Raw genomic sequence first — 20,845 nt, forward strand, 5'->3', positions numbered from 1 at the left:
TTGGGTAGCAAGTGTCTGAGGTGTCTCTGGGCCCTGTGCCATGTGGGGGCGGGGGCGGGGGCGGGGTGGGAGGAGGAGGAGGAGGAGGAGGAGGAGGAGGAGGAGGAGGAGGAGGAGGTGGGAAGGGCCGTGGCCTGCAGTGGTGTTCCCCGGGGTGGCACAGCATGTGGCTTCTTCCACAGGCTGCTTGGCCTGGGCTCCCTGCACCTGGGCCTTTGGAGGACTGGCCCTGTGCTTGCCAACACTTCCTGCAGGGACCCAGAGCTGGGAGGTTGCATCTCTCAGCCCTGGGTCGGGCAGAGCCCCAGCGGGCCATGCCCACAACCTCTCTCAGCAGGGGTCCCCCAGAAGGCTCCTTTGGGACCAGGATTCTCTTGCGGGTGACTCTTTAAGGTCTGGCCCCTGGATGGAGGGGCACCAGGAGTAGAGGAGCAGGAAGGGGAAGGGGGTGGCCATGCGAGGGGACACTTTCAGGCCAAGTCCCAGCTTCAGTCTGATCCTCCTGGGAACCCCGGGGTGGACATCACACCTCCTGGTTGCCCCGCTCTGAGACAAGGAGCCGGGCTTCGCATTCCCACAGCAGCCAGTCGTGGGCTGAGGACACCTGGGGCGTTGGGAACTCCCTGGCTTCTCCTTGGTTTAACATCTGGAGCTGCTTGTGAATTGTGCCGCCACACACACCCGAGTGCAGGTGTCTTCTGCACAGACTGCGGGCCTCGCTCTTCTGAGTGCCGCTAGCTCGCGACCCACCCACGGGTGAACCTGGTCAGGGTACTTTCTCTCAGGGGCAGACTCTGATCCGGGCGGGCTACCGGTGTCTCTGTTTGCTCCTTTCTTTCTTCCACTTCGGGAAAGGCTTCCTTACTGGGTGTGGAAATCTCTTATGCCTTTCCTCGCCTATTCTGTCAGCTCTAAAATTCTCTTTCGGTTGCCACCCTCACAGATGGATTAGGAAACTCTTTGCGGTGCACTCATTAGTGAAATGACCTCAATGACGCTGGAATCCAATATCTAATGGCCGATTTTTAGCGAGTCCACACGCCAGGGTGGTTGGGGTCCAGTGCAGCCCCGGCCAGGCCCAGGCCCCTTGGACTGGGCCACAGGAGGACACAGAGGAGGGTCCCGGCCCCCACGGTAGCGGTGCGGGCAGTTCTCCAAGGGCTTGGGTGTTTTCCAGAGGGAGGAGATGGAGGGGACTGATTTCTTCAGCGCCCCACAAACCACGCCACCCCACCCCACCCATGGGACACATCCCGAGAGAGAGAGAGAGACGCCCCATACACTGGCTCCCCTCCCCCGTGCGCTGTGCCCCAGCCCTGGCCCGGGGGAATAGGCGGCCGCCGGGCCACAGGGTGGGGGGCGCAGCTGAAAGGGGTTGTGGGGGAGGGCCGCCCCTGGCTGGGGTCAAAGGGCGAGCGCCCCGCCCCTCCCGCCCGTGCGCAGTCTGCGGCCCCGGCGCGCTGGGGGTGGGGGGCGGGGAGGTGAAGGAGGCCAGGCGAGGAGAGGAGGGGGGCTTGAAGGTCTCCACCTTGGCGGGTCCAGCCGTGGAGGCGCATCTTGTGTGAGTGTGAGTGAGTGAGTGAGTGTGAGTGTGAGTGTGTGTGTGTACAGAGACAGCCCCCAACCCCGGCCCGCCGCTCCCTGCCCGCCCCGCCTGTCACCCCCCGTCCCTCGGAGCCCGCGGGACCCGGCCGGCGAACTCAACAGGCCCGACCCGGCGCGGGGCCTGGGGCGGGAGGAGGCGGCGGGGAAGCGCAGAGAGGCTCGGCTTCTTGAGCGGGGCAGGGGCGCCCTCCGCCGTCCACGGCCACACCACCCCGAACGCGCCCGATCCCGTCTGGTCTCGGAAGCTAAGCAGGGTCGGGCCTGGTTAGAACTTGGATGGGAGACCGCCCGGTGTATACCGGGTGCCGTAGGCTTCTTCTTTTTTTTTTTTGCCTCTGGTTCTGTCGCGTTTCTGGGAGTGCGGGGGCGGCCCGGGGTGGGGGTGACCCCCACCCTCAGCGCCCGCCGCGGTGCCTGGCGCCCCAGCCCGCACCGTTGGGCCTCCTCTTGTCCCGAGCCGTGACACCGCCGCCACGCGGCAGCATGCGTGGCTTCTGGACAGTCAGGTCTCAGACCAAAGGTCTGCTCTGTGGGAGCCGACACGCTGGAGGAAACCTTGAGAGTCTGAGAGGGGAGGGAGTTCCAGAAGAAGGCCAGGATGTCATTTTGAGGGAGTATGTGACCAGAACTCCTCCCGTTGCTTTTGGGGTTCTATGGGCTACACGTAGGAATCTTTGGTGGTGGCACCTGATGTTCGGGGATCCGGAGTCACACCCAGACCTGCTCCACAGGCCTCCTTTTACTTTTCTCTTCGGATTCATTTTTTTTTTTTTTTTTTTGAGACAGAGTCTCGGTTTGTTGCCCAGGCTAGAGTGAGTGCCGTGGCGTCAGCCTAGCTCACAGCAACTTCAAACTCCTGGGCTCGAGTGATCCTTCTGCCTCAGCCTCCAGGGTAGCTGGGACTGCAGGCATGCGCCACCATGCCCCGCTAATTTTTTATATATATATCAGTTGGCCAATTAATTTCTTTCTATTTATAGTAGAGACGGGGTCTCGCTCTTGCTCAGGCTGGTTTTGAACTCCTGACCTTGAGCAATCCGCCCGCCTCGGCCTCCCAAGAGCTAGGATTACAGGCGTGAGCCACAGCGCCCGGCCGGATTCATTATTTTTAAAAAGTGTCTCTTATCTCTATTATTGCATTTTCTTTTCTCTCTCTTTTCAAGCAGATGATGGGAGTCCAAGTATTAAGGTGACATGTGTTGCCCGTGCCCCCCTCCCCCCCCCCCGTGTTCTTATTCATTTACCTCTCATGTTGTTCCAGCATATTGTGGGGGCACCAATGTTAAGGTCGGGTGCGTTGCCCTCTCCCAGCCTCCCCCCTCGGGTCAGAGCTTCAAGTGCGCCCATCCCCCAGTCGGTGCGTACCCACCCCATTCCTAATGGATGTGTATGCCCATCCCCTCCCCCCACCCGCCCGACACCCACCCGAAGAAGGTGATTCCTCTGTGTCCACTTAGGTGTCCATCGGTTCGTACCCATTTGCTGGTGAGCGCGAGCACGTGGTGCTCGTGTGTCCATTCTTGGGATACTTGGCTTACTGGAACGGGTTCCAGCTCTGGCCAGGAGAACCACGAGAGGTGCCCCCTCACCGCTGCTCCTCATAGCCGAATAGCACTCCGTGGTGTCCACGCGCCACATTTTATTTACCCACTCGTGGGTCGATGGGCACTCGGGTGGCTTCCAGGTCTTTGCGATTGTGACTTGTGCCCTGACACTAACCCTAACCCTTACCCAGCCCGTCTCCTCCACGGCCCCTGCCTGACTGACTCCTTCCCGCCCGGCCTATCACCTGTCACCGTCCTCTGCCCCTGCCTGACACGCTCGTCCCCGCCCGGGCCGTCACCGTCCTCGGCCCCTGCCTGACGGGGCTCCTCCGTCGCCTGGGCCTTCCAAGGGCTTGGTGTGGACGCTGGTTCCAGGACGCCCTCCCAGGAACCCGGTAGCAGGGCGGCCGCAGCGTCTCGTGCAACCCAACCGTCCGCCGGCTGGCCGCCGTCGCTAAGTGGCCTGCGGGGGACGTGCTCCCGCTGTGCCGTGGGGGCCCAGCCTGGTGTCTTCTCTGAGGCCCCGCGGCTGCCGCTCCCCGCAAGGGGATAGCCGCGGAGGTGGGGACCGCCTCCTCATGGGGACGTATACCCAGCTCTCCACGTCGGATTCCGGGGCTCTCTGTCCTGCCAGAAGGCCCAGCTGGCCTGCGGGTCCTTAGAGTGGCAAAAACATCCGAAAACTGAGATTGAGGGTCCGGTGGGTGTCTGCACTTTTGTGCTGGGCACCCCAGGGAGGCCCGGGGGCTGGCTGGACAACGTGGTCTGCTGGGCTGGGGGGGGGGTTTGGAGGAGCAACTGATGCCCTTTGCACTTTGGGTAGCAAGTGTCTGAGGTGTCTCTGGGCCCTGTGCCATGTGGGGGCGGGGGCGGGGGCGGGGTGGGAGGAGGAGGAGGAGGAGGAGGAGGAGGAGGAGGAGGAGGAGGAGGAGGAGGTGGGAAGGGCCGTGGCCTGCAGTGGTGTTCCCCGGGGTGGCACAGCATGTGGCTTCTTCCACAGGCTGCTTGGCCTGGGCTCCCTGCACCTGGGCCTTTGGAGGACTGGCCCTGTGCTTGCCAACACTTCCTGCAGGGACCCAGAGCTGGGAGGTTGCATCTCTCAGCCCTGGGTCGGGCAGAGCCCCAGCGGGCCATGCCCACAACCTCTCTCAGCAGGGGTCCCCCAGAAGGCTCCTTTGGGACCAGGATTCTCTTGCGGGTGACTCTTTAAGGTCTGGCCCCTGGATGGAGGGGCACCAGGAGTAGAGGAGCAGGAAGGGGAAGGGGGTGGCCATGCGAGGGGACACTTTCAGGCCAAGTCCCAGCTTCAGTCTGATCCTCCTGGGAACCCCGGGGTGGACATCACACCTCCTGGTTGCCCCGCTCTGAGACAAGGAGCCGGGCTTCGCATTCCCACAGCAGCCAGTCGTGGGCTGAGGACACCTGGGGCGTTGGGAACTCCCTGGCTTCTCCTTGGTTTAACATCTGGAGCTGCTTGTGAATTGTGCCGCCACACACACCCGAGTGCAGGTGTCTTCTGCACAGACTGCGGGCCTCGCTCTTCTGAGTGCCGCTAGCTCGCGACCCACCCACGGGTGAACCTGGTCAGGGTACTTTCTCTCAGGGGCAGACTCTGATCCGGGCGGGCTACCGGTGTCTCTGTTTGCTCCTTTCTTTCTTCCACTTCGGGAAAGGCTTCCTTACTGGGTGTGGAAATCTCTTATGCCTTTCCTCGCCTATTCTGTCAGCTCTAAAATTCTCTTTCGGTTGCCACCCTCACAGATGGATTAGGAAACTCTTTGCGGTGCACTCATTAGTGAAATGACCTCAATGACGCTGGAATCCAATATCTAATGGCCGATTTTTAGCGAGTCCACACGCCAGGGTGGTTGGGGTCCAGTGCAGCCCCGGCCAGGCCCAGGCCCCTTGGACTGGGCCACAGGAGGACACAGAGGAGGGTCCCGGCCCCCACGGTAGCGGTGCGGGCAGTTCTCCAAGGGCTTGGGTGTTTTCCAGAGGGAGGAGATGGAGGGGACTGATTTCTTCAGCGCCCCACAAACCACGCCACCCCACCCCACCCATGGGACACATCCCGAGAGAGAGAGAGAGACGCCCCATACACTGGCTCCCCTCCCCCGTGCGCTGTGCCCCAGCCCTGGCCCGGGGGAATAGGCGGCCGCCGGGCCACAGGGTGGGGGGCGCAGCTGAAAGGGGTTGTGGGGGAGGGCCGCCCCTGGCTGGGGTCAAAGGGCGAGCGCCCCGCCCCTCCCGCCCGTGCGCAGTCTGCGGCCCCGGCGCGCTGGGGGTGGGGGGCGGGGAGGTGAAGGAGGCCAGGCGAGGAGAGGAGGGGGGCTTGAAGGTCTCCACCTTGGCGGGTCCAGCCGTGGAGGCGCATCTTGTGTGAGTGTGAGTGAGTGAGTGAGTGTGAGTGTGAGTGTGTGTGTGTACAGAGACAGCCCCCAACCCCGGCCCGCCGCTCCCTGCCCGCCCCGCCTGTCACCCCCCGTCCCTCGGAGCCCGCGGGACCCGGCCGGCGAACTCAACAGGCCCGACCCGGCGCGGGGCCTGGGGCGGGAGGAGGCGGCGGGGAAGCGCAGAGAGGCTCGGCTTCTTGAGCGGGGCAGGGGCGCCCTCCGCCGTCCACGGCCACACCACCCCGAACGCGCCCGATCCCGTCTGGTCTCGGAAGCTAAGCAGGGTCGGGCCTGGTTAGAACTTGGATGGGAGACCGCCCGGTGTATACCGGGTGCCGTAGGCTTCTTCTTTTTTTTTTTTGCCTCTGGTTCTGTCGCGTTTCTGGGAGTGCGGGGGCGGCCCGGGGTGGGGGTGACCCCCACCCTCAGCGCCCGCCGCGGTGCCTGGCGCCCCAGCCCGCACCGTTGGGCCTCCTCTTGTCCCGAGCCGTGACACCGCCGCCACGCGGCAGCATGCGTGGCTTCTGGACAGTCAGGTCTCAGACCAAAGGTCTGCTCTGTGGGAGCCGACACGCTGGAGGAAACCTTGAGAGTCTGAGAGGGGAGGGAGTTCCAGAAGAAGGCCAGGATGTCATTTTGAGGGAGTATGTGACCAGAACTCCTCCCGTTGCTTTTGGGGTTCTATGGGCTACACGTAGGAATCTTTGGTGGTGGCACCTGATGTTCGGGGATCCGGAGTCACACCCAGACCTGCTCCACAGGCCTCCTTTTACTTTTCTCTTCGGATTCATTTTTTTTTTTTTTTTTTTGAGACAGAGTCTCGGTTTGTTGCCCAGGCTAGAGTGAGTGCCGTGGCGTCAGCCTAGCTCACAGCAACTTCAAACTCCTGGGCTCGAGTGATCCTTCTGCCTCAGCCTCCAGGGTAGCTGGGACTGCAGGCATGCGCCACCATGCCCCGCTAATTTTTTATATATATATCAGTTGGCCAATTAATTTCTTTCTATTTATAGTAGAGACGGGGTCTCGCTCTTGCTCAGGCTGGTTTTGAACTCCTGACCTTGAGCAATCCGCCCGCCTCGGCCTCCCAAGAGCTAGGATTACAGGCGTGAGCCACAGCGCCCGGCCGGATTCATTATTTTTAAAAAGTGTCTCTTATCTCTATTATTGCATTTTCTTTTCTCTCTCTTTTCAAGCAGATGATGGGAGTCCAAGTATTAAGGTGACATGTGTTGCCCGTGCCCCCCTCCCCCCCCCCCGTGTTCTTATTCATTTACCTCTCATGTTGTTCCAGCATATTGTGGGGGCACCAATGTTAAGGTCGGGTGCGTTGCCCTCTCCCAGCCTCCCCCCTCGGGTCAGAGCTTCAAGTGCGCCCATCCCCCAGTCGGTGCGTACCCACCCCATTCCTAATGGATGTGTATGCCCATCCCCTCCCCCCACCCGCCCGACACCCACCCGAAGAAGGTGATTCCTCTGTGTCCACTTAGGTGTCCATCGGTTCGTACCCATTTGCTGGTGAGCGCGAGCACGTGGTGCTCGTGTGTCCATTCTTGGGATACTTGGCTTACTGGAACGGGTTCCAGCTCTGGCCAGGAGAACCACGAGAGGTGCCCCCTCACCGCTGCTCCTCATAGCCGAATAGCACTCCGTGGTGTCCACGCGCCACATTTTATTTACCCACTCGTGGGTCGATGGGCACTCGGGTGGCTTCCAGGTCTTTGCGATTGTGACTTGTGCCCTGACACTAACCCTAACCCTTACCCAGCCCGTCTCCTCCACGGCCCCTGCCTGACTGACTCCTTCCCGCCCGGCCTATCACCTGTCACCGTCCTCTGCCCCTGCCTGACACGCTCGTCCCCGCCCGGGCCGTCACCGTCCTCGGCCCCTGCCTGACGGGGCTCCTCCGTCGCCTGGGCCTTCCAAGGGCTTGGTGTGGACGCTGGTTCCAGGACGCCCTCCCAGGAACCCGGTAGCAGGGCGGCCGCAGTGTCTCGTGCAACCCAACCGTCCGCCGGCTGGCCGCCGTCGCTAAGTGGCCTGCGGGGGACGTGCTCCCGCTGTGCCGTGGGGGCCCAGCCTGGTGTCTTCTCTGAGGCCCCGCGGCTGCCGCTCCCCGCAAGGGGATAGCCGCGGAGGTGGGGACCGCCTCCTCATGGGGACGTATACCCAGCTCTCCACGTCGGATTCCGGGGCTCTCTGTCCTGCCAGAAGGCCCAGCTGGCCTGCGGGTCCTTAGAGTGGCAAAAACATCCGAAAACTGAGATTGAGGGTCCGGTGGGTGTCTGCACTTTTGTGCTGGGCACCCCAGGGAGGCCCGGGGGCTGGCTGGACAACGTGGTCTGCTGGGCTGGGGGGGGGTTTGGAGGAGCAACTGATGCCCTTTGCACTTTGGGTAGCAAGTGTCTGAGGTGTCTCTGGGCCCTGTGCCATGTGGGGGCGGGGGCGGGGTGGGAGGAGGAGGAGGAGGAGGAGGAGGAGGAGGAGGTGGGAAGGGCCGTGGCCTGCAGTGGTGTTCCCCGGGGTGGCACAGCATGTGGCTTCTTCCACGGGATGCTTGGCCTGGGCTCCCTGCACCTGGGCCTTTGGAGGACTGGCCCTGTGCTTGCCAACACTTCCTGCAGGGACCCAGAGCTGGGAGGTTGCATCTCTCAGCCCTGGGTCGGGCAGAGCCCCAGCGGGCCATGCCCACAACCTCTCTCAGCAGGGGTCCCCCAGAAGGCTCCTTTGGGACCAGGATTCTCTTGCGGGTGACTCTTTAAGGTCTGGCCCCTGGATGGAGGGGCACCAGGAGTAGAGGTGCAGGAAGGGGAAGGGGGTGGCCATGCGAGGGGACACTTTCAGGCCAAGTCCCAGCTTCAGTCTGATCCTCCTGGGAACCCCGGGGTGGACATCACACCTCCTGGTTGCCCCGCTCTGAGACAAGGAGCCGGGCTTCGCATTCCCACAGCAGCCAGTCGTGGGCTGAGGACACCTGGGGCGTTGGGAACTCCCTGGCTTCTCCTTGGTTTAACATCTGGAGCTGCTTGTGAATTGTGCCGCCACACACACCCGAGTGCAGGTGTCTTCTGCACAGACTGCGGGCCTCGCTCTTCTGAATGCCGCTAGCTCGCGACCCACCCACGGGTGAACCTGGTCAGGGTACTTTCTCTCAGGGGCAGACTCTGATCCGGGCGGGCTACCGGTGTCTCTGTTTGCTCCTTTCTTTCTTCCACTTCGGGAAAGGCTTCCTTACTGGGTGTGGAAATCTCCTATGCCTTTCCTCGCCTATTCTGTCAGCTCTAAAATTCTCTTTCGGTTGCCACCCTCACAGATGGATTAGGAAACTCTTTGCGGTGCACTCATTAGTGAAATGACCTCAATGACGCTGGAATCCAATATCTAATGGCCGATTTTTAGCGAGTCCACACGCCAGGGTGGTTGGGGTCCAGTGCAGCCCCGGCCAGGCCCAGGCCCCTTGGACTGGGCCACAGGAGGACACAGAGGAGGGTCCCGGCCCCCACGGTAGCGGTGCGGGCAGTTCTCCAAGGGCTTGGGTGTTTTCCAGAGGGAGGAGATGGAGGGGACTGATTTCTTCAGCGCCCCACAAACCACGCCACCCCACCCAACCCCACCCATGGGACACATCCCGAGAGAGAGAGACGCCCCATACACTGGCTCCCCTCCCCCGTGCGCTGTGCCCCAGCCCTGGCCCGGGGGAATAGGCGGCCGCCGGGCCACAGGGTGGGGGGCGCAGCTGAAAGGGGTTGTGGGGGAGGGCCGCCCCTGGCTGGGGTCAAAGGGCGAGCGCCCCGCCCCTCCCGCCCGTGCGCAGTCTGCGGCCCCGGCGCGCTGGGGGTGGGGGGCGGGGAGGTGAAGGAGGCCAGGCGAGGAGAGGAGGGGGGCTTGAAGGTCTCCACCTGGGCGGGTCCAGCCGTGGAGGCGCATCTTGTGTGAGTGTGAGTGAGTGAGTGAGTGTGAGTGTGAGTGTGTGTGTGTACAGAGACAGCCCCCAACCCCGGCCCGCCGCTCCCTGCCCGCCCCGCCTGTCACCCCCCGTCCCTCGGAGCCCGCGGGACCCGGCCGGCGAACTCAACAGGCCCGACCCGGCGCGGGGCCTGGGGCGGGAGGAGGCGGCGGGGAAGCGCAGAGAGGCTCGGCTTCTTGAGCGGGGCAGGGGCGCCCTCCGCCGTCCACGGCCACACCACCCCGAACGCGCCCGATCCCGTCTGGTCTCGGAAGCTAAGCAGGGTCGGGCCTGGTTAGAACTTGGATGGGAGACCGCCCGGGAATACCGGGTGCCGTAGGCTTCTTCTTTTTTTTTTTTGCCTCTGGTTCTGTCGCGTTTCTGGGAGTGCGGGGGCGGCCCGGGGTGGGGGTGACCCCCACCCTCAGCGCCCGCCGCGGTGCCTGGCGCCCCAGCCCGCGCCGTTGGGCCTCCTCTTGTCCCGAGCCGTGACACCGCCGCCACGCGGCAGCATGCGTGGCTTCTGGACAGTCAGGTCTCAGACCAAAGGTCTGCTCTGTGGGAGCCGACACGCTGGAGGAAACCTTGAGAGTCTGAGAGGGGAGGGAGTTCCAGAAGAAGGCCAGGATGTCATTTTGAGGGAGTATGTGACCAGAACTCCTCCCGTTGCTTTTGGGGTTCTATGGGCTACACGTAGGAATCTTTGGTGGTGGCACCTGATGTTCGGGGATCCGGAGTCACACCCAGACCTGCTCCACAGGCCTCCTTTTACTTTTCTCTTCGGATTCATTTTTTTTTTTTTTTTTTTTGAGACAGAGTCTCGGTTTGTTGCCCAGGCTAGAGTGAGTGCCGTGGCGTCAGCCTAGCTCACAGCAACTTCAAACTCCTGGGCTCGAGTGATCCTTCTGCCTCAGCCTCCAGGGTAGCTGGGACTGCAGGCATGCGCCACCATGCCCCGCTAATTTTTTATATATATATCAGTTGGCCAATTAATTTCTTTCTATTTATAGTAGAGACGGGGTCTCGCTCTTGCTCAGGCTGGTTTTGAACTCCTGACCTTGAGCAATCCGCCCGCCTCGGCCTCCCAAGAGCTAGGATTACAGGCGTGAGCCACAGCGCCCGGCCGGATTCATTATTTTTAAAAAGTGTCTCTTATCTCTATTATTGCATTTTCTTTTCTCTCTCTTTTCAAGCAGATGATGGGAGTCCAAGTATTAAGGTGACATGTGTTGCCCGTGCCCCCCTCCCCCCCCCCGTGTTCTTATTCATTTACCTCTCATGTTGTTCCAGCATATTGTGGGGGCACCAATGTTAAGGTCGGGTGCGTTGCCCTCTCCCAGCCTCCCCCCTCGGGTCAGAGCTTCAAGTGCGCCCATCCCCCAGTCGGTGCGTACCCACCCCATTCCTAATGGATGTGTATGCCCATCCCCTCCCCCCACCCGCCCGACACCCACCCGAAGAAGGTGATTCCTCTGTGTCCACTTAGGTGTCCATCGGTTCGTACCCATTTGCTGGTGAGCGCGAGCACGTGGTGCTCGTGTGTCCATTCTTGGGATACTTGGCTTACTGGAACGGGTTCCAGCTCTGGCCAGGAGAACCACGAGAGGTGCCCCCTCACCGCTGCTCCTCATAGCCGAATAGCACTCCGTGGTGTCCACGCGCCACATTTTATTTACCCACTCGTGGGTCGATGGGCACTCGGGTGGCTTCCAGGTCTTTGCGATTGTGACTTGTGCCCTGACACTAACCCTAACCCTTACCCAGCCCGTCTCCTCCACGGCCCCTGCCTGACTGACTCCTTCCCGCCCGGCCTATCACCTGTCACCGTCCTCTGCCCCTGCCTGACACGCTCGTCCCCGCCCGGGCCGTCACCGTCCTCGGCCCCTGCCTGACGGGGCTCCTCCGTCGCCTGGGCCTTCCAAGGGCTTGGTGTGGACGCTGGTTCCAGGACGCCCTCCCAGGAACCCGGTAGCAGGGCGGCCGCAGCGTCTCGTGCAACCCAACCGTCCGCCGGCTGGCCGCCGTCGCTAAGTGGCCTGCGGGGGACGTGCTCCCGCTGTGCCGTGGGGGCCCAGCCTGGTGTCTTCTCTGAGGCCCCGCGGCTGCCGCTCCCCGCAAGGGGATAGCCGCGGAGGTGGGGACCGCCTCCTCATGGGGACGTATACCCAGCTCTCCACGTCGGATTCCGGGGCTCTCTGTCCTGCCAGAAGGCCCAGCTGGCCTGCGGGTCCTTAGAGTGGCAAAAACATCCGAAAACTGAGATTGAGGGTCCGGTGGGTGTCTGCACTTTTGTGCTGGGCACCCCAGGGAGGCCCGGGGGCTGGCTGGACAACGTGGTCTGCTGGGCTGGGGGGGGGGGTTTGGAGGAGCAACTGATGCCCTTTGCACTTTGGGTAGCAAGTGTCTGAGGTGTCTCTGGGCCCTGTGCCATGTGGGGGCGGGGGCGGGGGCGGGGTGGGAGGAGGAGGAGGAGGAGGAGGAGGAGGAGGTGGGAAGGGCCGTGGCCTGCAGTGGTGTTCCCCGGGGTGGCACAGCATGTGGCTTCTTCCACAGGCTGCTTGGCCTGGGCTCCCTGCACCTGGGCCTTTGGAGGACTGGCCCTGTGCTTGCCAACACTTCCTGCAGGGACCCAGAGCTGGGAGGTTGCATCTCTCAGCCCTGGGTCGGGCAGAGCCCCAGCGGGCCATGCCCACAACCTCTCTCAGCAGGGGTCCCCCAGAAGGCTCCTTTGGGACCAGGATTCTCTTGCGGGTGACTCTTTAAGGTCTGGCCCCTGGATGGAGGGGCACCAGGAGTAGAGGAGCAGGAAGGGGAAGGGGGTGGCCATGCGAGGGGACACTTTCAGGCCAAGTCCCAGCTTCAGTCTGATCCTCCTGGGAACCCCGGGGTGGACATCACACCTCCTGGTTGCCCCGCTCTGAGACAAGGAGCCGGGCTTCGCATTCCCACAGCAGCCAGTCGTGGGCTGAGGACACCTGGGGCGTTGGGAACTCCCTGGCTTCTCCTTGGCTTAACATCTGGAGCTGCTTGTGAATTGTGCCGCCACACACACCCGAGTGCAGGTGTCTTCTGCACAGACTGCGGGCCTCGCTCTTCTGAGTGCCGCTAGCTCGCGACCCACCCACGGGTGAACCTGGTCAGGGTACTTTCTCTCAGGGGCAGACTCTGATCCGGGCGGGCTACCGGTGTCTCTGTTTGCTCCTTTCTTTCTTCCACTTCGGGAAAGGCTTCCTTACTGGGTGTGGAAATCTCCTATGCCTTTCCTCGCCTATTCTGTCAGCTCTAAAATTCTCTTTCGGTTGCCACCCTCACAGATGGATTAGGAAACTCTTTGCGGTGCACTCATTAGTGAAATGACCTCAATGACGCTGGAATCCAATATCTAATGGCCGATTTTTAGCGAGTCCACACGCCAGGGTGGTTGGGGTCCAGTGCAGCCCCGGCCAGGCCCAGGCCCCTTGGACTGGGCCACAGGAGGACACAGAGGAGGGTCCCGGCCCCCACGGTAGCGGTGCGGGCAGTTCTCCAAGGGCTTGGGTGTTTTCCAGAGGGAGGAGATGGAGGGGACTGATTTCTTCAGCGCCCCACAAACCACGCCACCCCACCCAACCCCACCCATGGGACACATCCCGAGAGAGAGAGACGCCCCATACACTGGCTCCCCTCCCCCGTGCGCTGTGCCCCAGCCCTGGCCCGGGGGAATAGGCGGCCGCCGGGCCACAGGGTGGGGGGCGCAGCTGAAAGGGGTTGTGGGGGAGGGCCGCCCCTGGCTGGGGTCAAAGGGCGAGCGCCCCGCCCCTCCCGCCCGTGCGCAGTCTGCGGCCCCGGCGCGCTGGGGGTGGGGGGCGGGGAGGTGAAGGAGGCCAGGCGAGGAGAGGAGGGGGGCTTGAAGGTCTCCACCTGGGCGGGTCCAGCCGTGGAGGCGCATCTTGTGTGAGTGTGAGTGAGTGAGTGAGTGTGAGTGTGAGTGTGTGTGTGTACAGAGACAGCCCCCAACCCCGGCCCGCCGCTCCCTGCCCGCCCCGCCTGTCACCCCCCGTCCCTCGGAGCCCGCGGGACCCGGCCGGCGAACTCAACAGGCCCGACCCGGCGCGGGGCCTGGGGCGGGAGGAGGCGGCGGGGAAGCGCAGAGAGGCTCGGCTTCTTGAGCGGGGCAGGGGCGCCCTCCGCCGTCCACGGCCACACCACCCCGAACGCGCCCGATCCCGTCTGGTCTCGGAAGCTAAGCAGGGTCGGGCCTGGTTAGAACTTGGATGGGAGACCGCCCGGGAATACCGGGTGCCGTAGGCTTCTTCTTTTTTTTTTTTGCCTCTGGTTCTGTCGCGTTTCTGGGAGTGCGGGGGCGGCCCGGGGTGGGGGTGACCCCCACCCTCAGCGCCCGCCGCGGTGCCTGGCGCCCCAGCCCGCGCCGTTGGGCCTCCTCTTGTCCCGAGCCGTGACACCGCCGCCACGCGGCAGCATGCGTGGCTTCTGGACAGTCAGGTCTCAGACCAAAGGTCTGCTCTGTGGGAGCCGACACGCTGGAGGAAACCTTGAGAGTCTGAGAGGGGAGGGAGTTCCAGAAGAAGGCCAGGATGTCATTTTGAGGGAGTATGTGACCAGAACTCCTCCCGTTGCTTTTGGGGTTCTATGGGCTACACGTAGGAATCTTTGGTGGTGGCACCTGATGTTCGGGGATCCGGAGTCACACCCAGACCTGCTCCACAGGCCTCCTTTTACTTTTCTCTTCGGATTCATTTTTTTTTTTTTTTTTTTTGAGACAGAGTCTCGGTTTGTTGCCCAGGCTAGAGTGAGTGCCGTGGCGTCAGCCTAGCTCACAGCAACTTCAAACTCCTGGGCTCGAGTGATCCTTCTGCCTCAGCCTCCAGGGTAGCTGGGACTGCAGGCATGCGCCACCATGCCCCGCTAATTTTTTATATATATATCAGTTGGCCAATTAATTTCTTTCTATTTATAGTAGAGACGGGGTCTCGCTCTTGCTCAGGCTGGTTTTGAACTCCTGACCTTGAGCAATCCGCCCGCCTCGGCCTCCCAAGAGCTAGGATTACAGGCGTGAGCCACAGCGCCCGGCCGGATTCATTATTTTTAAAAAGTGTCTCTTATCTCTATTATTGCATTTTCTTTTCTCTCTCTTTTCAAGCAGATGATGGGAGTCCAAGTATTAAGGTGACATGTGTTGCCCGTGCCCCCCTCCCCCCCCCCCCGTGTTCTTATTCATTTACCTCTCATGTTGTTCCAGCATATTGTGGGGGCACCAATGTTAAGGTCGGGTGCGTTGCCCTCTCCCAGCCTCCCCCCTCGGGTCAGAGCTTCAAGTGCGCCCATCCCCCAGTCGGTGCGTACCCACCCCATTCCTAATGGATGTGTATGCCCATCCCCTCCCCCCACCCGCCCGACACCCACCCGAAGAAGGTGATTCCTCTGTGTCCACTTAGGTGTCCATCGGTTCGTACCCATTTGCTGGTGAGCGCGAGCACGTGGTGCTCGTGTGTCCATTCTTGGGATACTTGGCTTACTGGAACGGGTTCCAGCTCTGGCCAGGAGAACCACGAGAGGTGCCCCCTCACCGCTGCTCCTCATAGCCGAATAGCACTCCGTGGTGTCCACGCGCCACATTTTATTTACCCACTCGTGGGTCGATGGGCACTCGGGTGGCTTCCAGGTCTTTGCGATTGTGACTTGTGCCCTGACACTAACCCTAACCCTTACCCAGCCCGTCTCCTCCACGGCCCCTGCCTGACTGACTCCTTCCCGCCCGGCCTATCACCTGTCACCGTCCTCTGCCCCTGCCTGACACGCTCGTCCCCGCCCGGGCCGTCACCGTCCTCGGCCCCTGCCTGACGGGGCTCCTCCGTCGCCTGGGCCTTCCAAGGGCTTGGTGTGGACGCTGGTTCCAGGACGCCCTCCCAGGAACCCGGTAGCAGGGCGGCCGCAGCGTCTCATGCAACCCAACCGTCCGCCGGCTGGCCGCCGTCGCTAAGTGGCCTGCGGGGGACGTGCTCCCGCTGTGCCGTGGGGGCCCAGCCTGGTGTCTTCTCTGAGGCCCCGCGGCTGCCGCTCCCCGCAAGGGGATAGCCGCGGAGGTGGGGACCGCCTCCTCATGGGGACGTATACCCAGCTCTCCACGTCGGATTCCGGGGCTCTCTGTCCTGCCAGAAGGCCCAGCTGGCCTGCGGGTCCTTAGAGTGGCAAAAACATCCGAAAACTGAGATTGAGGGTCCGGTGGGTGTCTGCACTTTTGTGCTGGGCACCCCAGGGAGGCCCGGGGGCTGGCTGGACAACGTGGTCTGCTGGGCTGGGGGGGGGGGTTTGGAGGAGCAACTGATGCCCTTTGCACTTTGGGTAGCAAGTGTCTGAGGTGTCTCTGGGCCCTGTGCCATGTGGGGGCGGGGGCGGGGGCGGGGTGGGAGGAGGAGGAGGAGGAGGAGGAGGAGGAGGTGGGAAGGGCCGTGGCCTGCAGTGGTGTTCCCCGGGGTGGCACAGCATGTGGCTTCTTCCACAGGCTGCTTGGCCTGGGCTCCCTGCACCTGGGCCTTTGGAGGACTGGCCCTGTGCTTGCCAACACTTCCTGCAGGGACCCAGAGCTGGGAGGTTGCATCTCTCAGCCCTGGGTCGGGCAGAGCCCCAGCGGGCCATGCCCACAACCTCTCTCAGCAGGGGTCCCCCAGAAGGCTCCTTTGGGACCAGGATTCTCTTGCGGGTGACTCTTTAAGGTCTGGCCCCTGGATGGAGGGGCACCAGGAGTAGAGGAGCAGGAAGGGGAAGGGGGTGGCCATGCGAGGGGACACTTTCAGGCCAAGTCCCAGCTTCAGTCTGATCCTCCTGGGAACCCCGGGGTGGACATCACACCTCCTGGTTGCCCCGCTCTGAGACAAGGAGCCGGGCTTCGCATTCCCACAGCAGCCAGTCGTGGGCTGAGGACACCTGGGGCGTTGGGAACTCCCTGGCTTCTCCTTGGCTTAACATCTGGAGCTGCTTGTGAATTGTGCCGCCACACACACCCGAGTGCAGGTGTCTTCTGCACAGACTGCGGGCCTCGCTCTTCTGAGTGCCGCTAGCTCGCGACCCACCCACGGGTGAACCTGGTCAGGGTACTTTCTCTCAGGGGCAGACTCTGATCCGGGCGGGCTACCGGTGTCTCTGTTTGCTCCTTTCTTTCTTCCACTTCGGGAAAGGCTTCCTTACTGGGTGTGGAAATCTCCTATGCCTTTCCTCGCCTATTCTGTCAGCTCTAAAATTCTCTTTCGGTTGCCACCCTCACAGATGGATTAGGAAACTCTTTGCGGTGCACTCATTAGTGAAATGACCTCAATGACGCTGGAATCCAATATCTAATGGCCGATTTTTAGCGAGTCCACACGCCAGGGTGGTTGGGGTCCAGTGCAGCCCCGGCCAGGCCCAGGCCCCTTGGACTGGGCCACAGGAGGACACAGAGGAGGGTCCCGGCCCCCACGGTAGCGGTGCGGGCAGTTCTCCAAGGGCTTGGGTGTTTTCCAGAGGGAGGAGATGGAGGGGACTGATTTCTTCAGCGCCCCACAAACCACGCCACCCCACCCCACCCATGGGACACATCCCGAGAGAGAGAGAGACGCCCCATACACTGGCTCCCCTCCCCCGTGCGCTGTGCCCCAGCCCTGGCCCGGGGGAATAGGCGGCCGCCGGGCCACAGGGTGGGGGGCGCAGCTGAAAGGGGTTGTGGGGGAGGGCCGCCCCTGGCTGGGGTCAAAGGGCGAGCGCCCCGCCCCTCCCGCCCGTGCGCAGTCTGCGGCCCCGGCGCGCTGGGGGTGGGGGGCGGGGAGGTGAAGGAGGCCAGGCGAGGAGAGGAGGGGGGCTTGAAGGTCTCCACCTTGGCGGGTCCAGCCGTGGAGGCGCATCTTGTGTGAGTGTGAGTGAGTGAGTGAGTGTGAGTGTGAGTGTGTGTGTGTACAGAGACAGCCCCCAACCCCGGCCCGCCGCTCCCTGCCCGCCCCGCCTGTCACCCCCCGTCCCTCGGAGCCCGCGGGACCCGGCCGGCGAACTCAACAGGCCCGACCCGGCGCGGGGCCTGGGGCGGGAGGAGGCGGCGGGGAAGCGCAGAGAGGCTCGGCTTCTTGAGCGGGGCAGGGGCGCCCTCCGCCGTCCACGGCCACACCACCCCGAACGCGCCCGATCCCGTCTGGTCTCGGAAGCTAAGCAGGGTCGGGCCTGGTTAGAACTTGGATGGGAGACCGCCCGGTGTATACCGGGTGCCGTAGGCTTCTTCTTTTCTTTTTTTGCCTCTGGTTCTGTCGCGTTTCTGGGAGTGCGGGGGCGGCCCGGGGTGGGGGTGACCCCCACCCTCAGCGCCCGCCGCGGTGCCTGGCGCCCCAGCCCGCGCCGTTGGGCCTCCTCTTGTCCCGAGCCGTGACACCGCCGCCACGCGGCAGCATGCGTGGCTTCTGGACAGTCAGGTCTCAGACCAAAGGTCTGCTCTGTGGGAGCCGACACGCTGGAGGAAACCTTGAGAGTCTGAGAGGGGAGGGAGTTCCAGAAGAAGGCCAGGATGTCATTTTGAGGGAGTATGTGACCAGAACTCCTCCCGTTGCTTTTGGGGTTCTATGGGCTACACGTAGGAATCTTTGGTGGTGGCACCTGATGTTCGGGGATCCGGAGTCACACCCAGACCTGCTCCACAGGCCTCCTTTTACTTTTCTCTTCGGATTCATTTTTTTTTTTTTTTTTTTTGAGACAGAGTCTCGGTTTGTTGCCCAGGCTAGAGTGAGTGCCGTGGCGTCAGCCTAGCTCACAGCAACTTCAAACTCCTGGGCTCGAGTGATCCTTCTGCCTCAGCCTCCAGGGTAGCTGGGACTGCAGGCATGCGCCACCATGCCCCGCTAATTTTTTATATATATATCAGTTGGCCAATTAATTTCTTTCTATTTATAGTAGAGACGGGGTCTCGCTCTTGCTCAGGCTGGTTTTGAACTCCTGACCTTGAGCAATCCGCCCGCCTCGGCCTCCCAAGAGCTAGGATTACAGGCGTGAGCCACAGCGCCCGGCCGGATTCATTATTTTTAAAAAGTGTCTCTTATCTCTATTATTGCATTTTCTTTTCTCTCTCTTTTCAAGCAGATGATGGGAGTCCAAGTATTAAGGTGACATGTGTTGCCCGTGCCCCCCTCCCCCCCCCCCCGTGTTCTTATTCATTTACCTCTCATGTTGTTCCAGCATATTGTGGGGGCACCAATGTTAAGGTCGGGTGCGTTGCCCTCTCCCAGCCTCCCCCCTCGGGTCAGAGCTTCAAGTGCGCCCATCCCCCAGTCGGTGCGTACCCACCCCATTCCTAATGGATGTGTATGCCCATCCCCTCCCCCCACCCGCCCGACACCCACCCGAAGAAGGTGATTCCTCTGTGTCCACTTAGGTGTCCATCGGTTCGTACCCATTTGCTGGTGAGCGCGAGCACGTGGTGCTCGTGTGTCCATTCTTGGGATACTTGGCTTACTGGAACGGGTTCCAGCTCTGGCCAGGAGAACCACGAGAGGTGCCCCCTCACCGCTGCTCCTCATAGCCGAATAGCACTCCGTGGTGTCCACGCGCCACATTTTATTTACCCACTCGTGGGTCGATGGGCACTCGGGTGGCTTCCAGGTCTTTGCGATTGTGACTTGTGCCCTGACACTAACCCTAACCCTTACCCAGCCCGTCTCCTCCACGGCCCCTGCCTGACTGACTCCTTCCCGCCCGGCCTATCACCTGTCACCGTCCTCTGCCCCTGCCTGACACGCTCGTCCCCGCCCGGGCCGTCACCGTCCTCGGCCCCTGCCTGACGGGGCTCCTCCGTCGCCTGGGCCTTCCAAGGGCTTGGTGTGGACGCTGGTTCCAGGACGCCCTCCCAGGAACCCGGTAGCAGGGCGGCCGCAGGGTCTCGTGCAACCCAACCGTCCGCCGGCTGGCCGCCGTCGCTAAGTGGCCTGCGGGGGACGTGCTCCCGCTGTGCCGTGGGGGCCCAGCCTGGTGTCTTCTCTGAGGCCCCGCGGCTGCCGCTCCCCGCAAGGGGATAGCCGCGGAGGTGGGGACCGCCTCCTCATGGGGACGTATACCCAGCTCTCCACGTCGGATTCCGGGGCTCTCTGTCCTGCCAGAAGGCCCAGCTGGCCTGCGGGTCCTTAGAGTGGCAAAAACATCCGAAAACTGAGATTGAGGGTCCGGTGGGTGTCTGCACTTTTGTGCTGGGCACCCCAGGGAGGCCCGGGGGCTGGCTGGACAACGTGGTCTGCTGGGCTGGGGGGGGGGGGTTTGGAGGAGCAACTGATGCCCTTTGCACTTTGGGTAGCAAGTGTCTGAGGTGTCTCTGGGCCCTGTGCCATGTGGGGGCGGGGGCGGGGGCGGGGTGGGAGGAGGAGGAGGAGGAGGAGGAGGAGGAGGTGGGAAGGGCCGTGGCCTGCAGTGGTGTTCCCCGGGGTGGCACAGCATGTGGCTTCTTCCACAGGCTGCTTGGCCTGGGCTCCCTGCACCTGGGCCTTTGGAGGACTGGCCCTGTGCTTGCCAACACTTCCTGCAGGGACCCAGAGCTGGGAGGTTGCATCTCTCAGCCCTGGGTCGGGCAGAGCCCCAGCGGGCCATGCCCACAACCTCTCTCAGCAGGGGTCCCCCAGAAGGCTCCTTTGGGACCAGGATTCTCTTGCGGGTGACTCTTTAAGGTCTGGCCCCTGGATGGAGGGGCACCAGGAGTAGAGGAGCAGGAAGGGGAAGGGGGTGGCCATGCGAGGGGACACTTTCAGGCCAAGTCCCAGCTTCAGTCTGATCCTCCTGGGAACCCCGGGGTGGACATCACACCTCCTGGTTGCCCCGCTCTGAGACAAGGAGCCGGGCTTCGCATTCCCACAGCAGCCAGTCGTGGGCTGAGGACACCTGGGGCGTTGGGAACTCCCTGGCTTCTCCTTGGCTTAACATCTGGAGCTGCTTGTGAATTGTGCCGCCACACACACCCGAGTGCAGGTGTCTTCTGCACAGACTGCGGGCCTCGCTCTTCTGAGTGCCGCTAGCTCGCGACCCACCCACGGGTGAACCTGGTCAGGGTACTTTCTCTCAGGGGCAGACTCTGATCCGGGCGGGCTACCGGTGTCTCTGTTTGCTCCTTTCTTTCTTCCACTTCGGGAAAGGCTTCCTTACTGGGTGTGGAAATCTCCTATGCCTTTCCTCGCCTATTCTGTCAGCTCTAAAATTCTCTTTCGGTTGCCACCCTCACAGATGGATTAGGAAACTCTTTGCGGTGCACTCATTAGTGAAATGACCTCAATGACGCTGGAATCCAATATCTAATGGCCGATTTTTAGCGAGTCCACACGCCAGGGTGGTTGGGGTCCAGTGCAGCCCCGGCCAGGCCCAGGCCCCTTGGA

At 62.5% G+C, this 20,845-nt stretch overlaps 5 pseudogenes; all 5 read left to right on the top strand.

Annotated features, from left to right (window-relative positions):
* The first annotated feature begins 1,799 nt into the window (after window positions 1-1,799).
* LOC142868354 (uncharacterized) lies at window positions 1,800-1,919 on the top strand (annotated as a pseudogene).
* A 3,847-nt stretch (window positions 1,920-5,766) lies between these two features.
* Window positions 5,767-5,886, top strand: LOC142868288 (uncharacterized; annotated as a pseudogene).
* A 3,823-nt stretch (window positions 5,887-9,709) lies between these two features.
* Window positions 9,710-9,828, top strand: LOC142868330 (uncharacterized; annotated as a pseudogene).
* Window positions 9,829-13,656: 3,828 nt separating this feature from the next.
* On the top strand, window positions 13,657-13,775 carry LOC142868331 (uncharacterized; annotated as a pseudogene).
* Window positions 13,776-17,602: 3,827 nt separating this feature from the next.
* Window positions 17,603-17,722, top strand: LOC142868289 (uncharacterized; annotated as a pseudogene).
* The last annotated feature ends 3,123 nt before the right edge of the window (window positions 17,723-20,845 follow it).

Source organism: Microcebus murinus, unplaced genomic scaffold (assembly GCF_040939455.1).
Source record: "Microcebus murinus isolate Inina unplaced genomic scaffold, M.murinus_Inina_mat1.0 scaf029_hap2_Mmur4.0, whole genome shotgun sequence".
NCBI lineage: Eukaryota > Metazoa > Chordata > Mammalia > Primates > Cheirogaleidae > Microcebus > Microcebus murinus.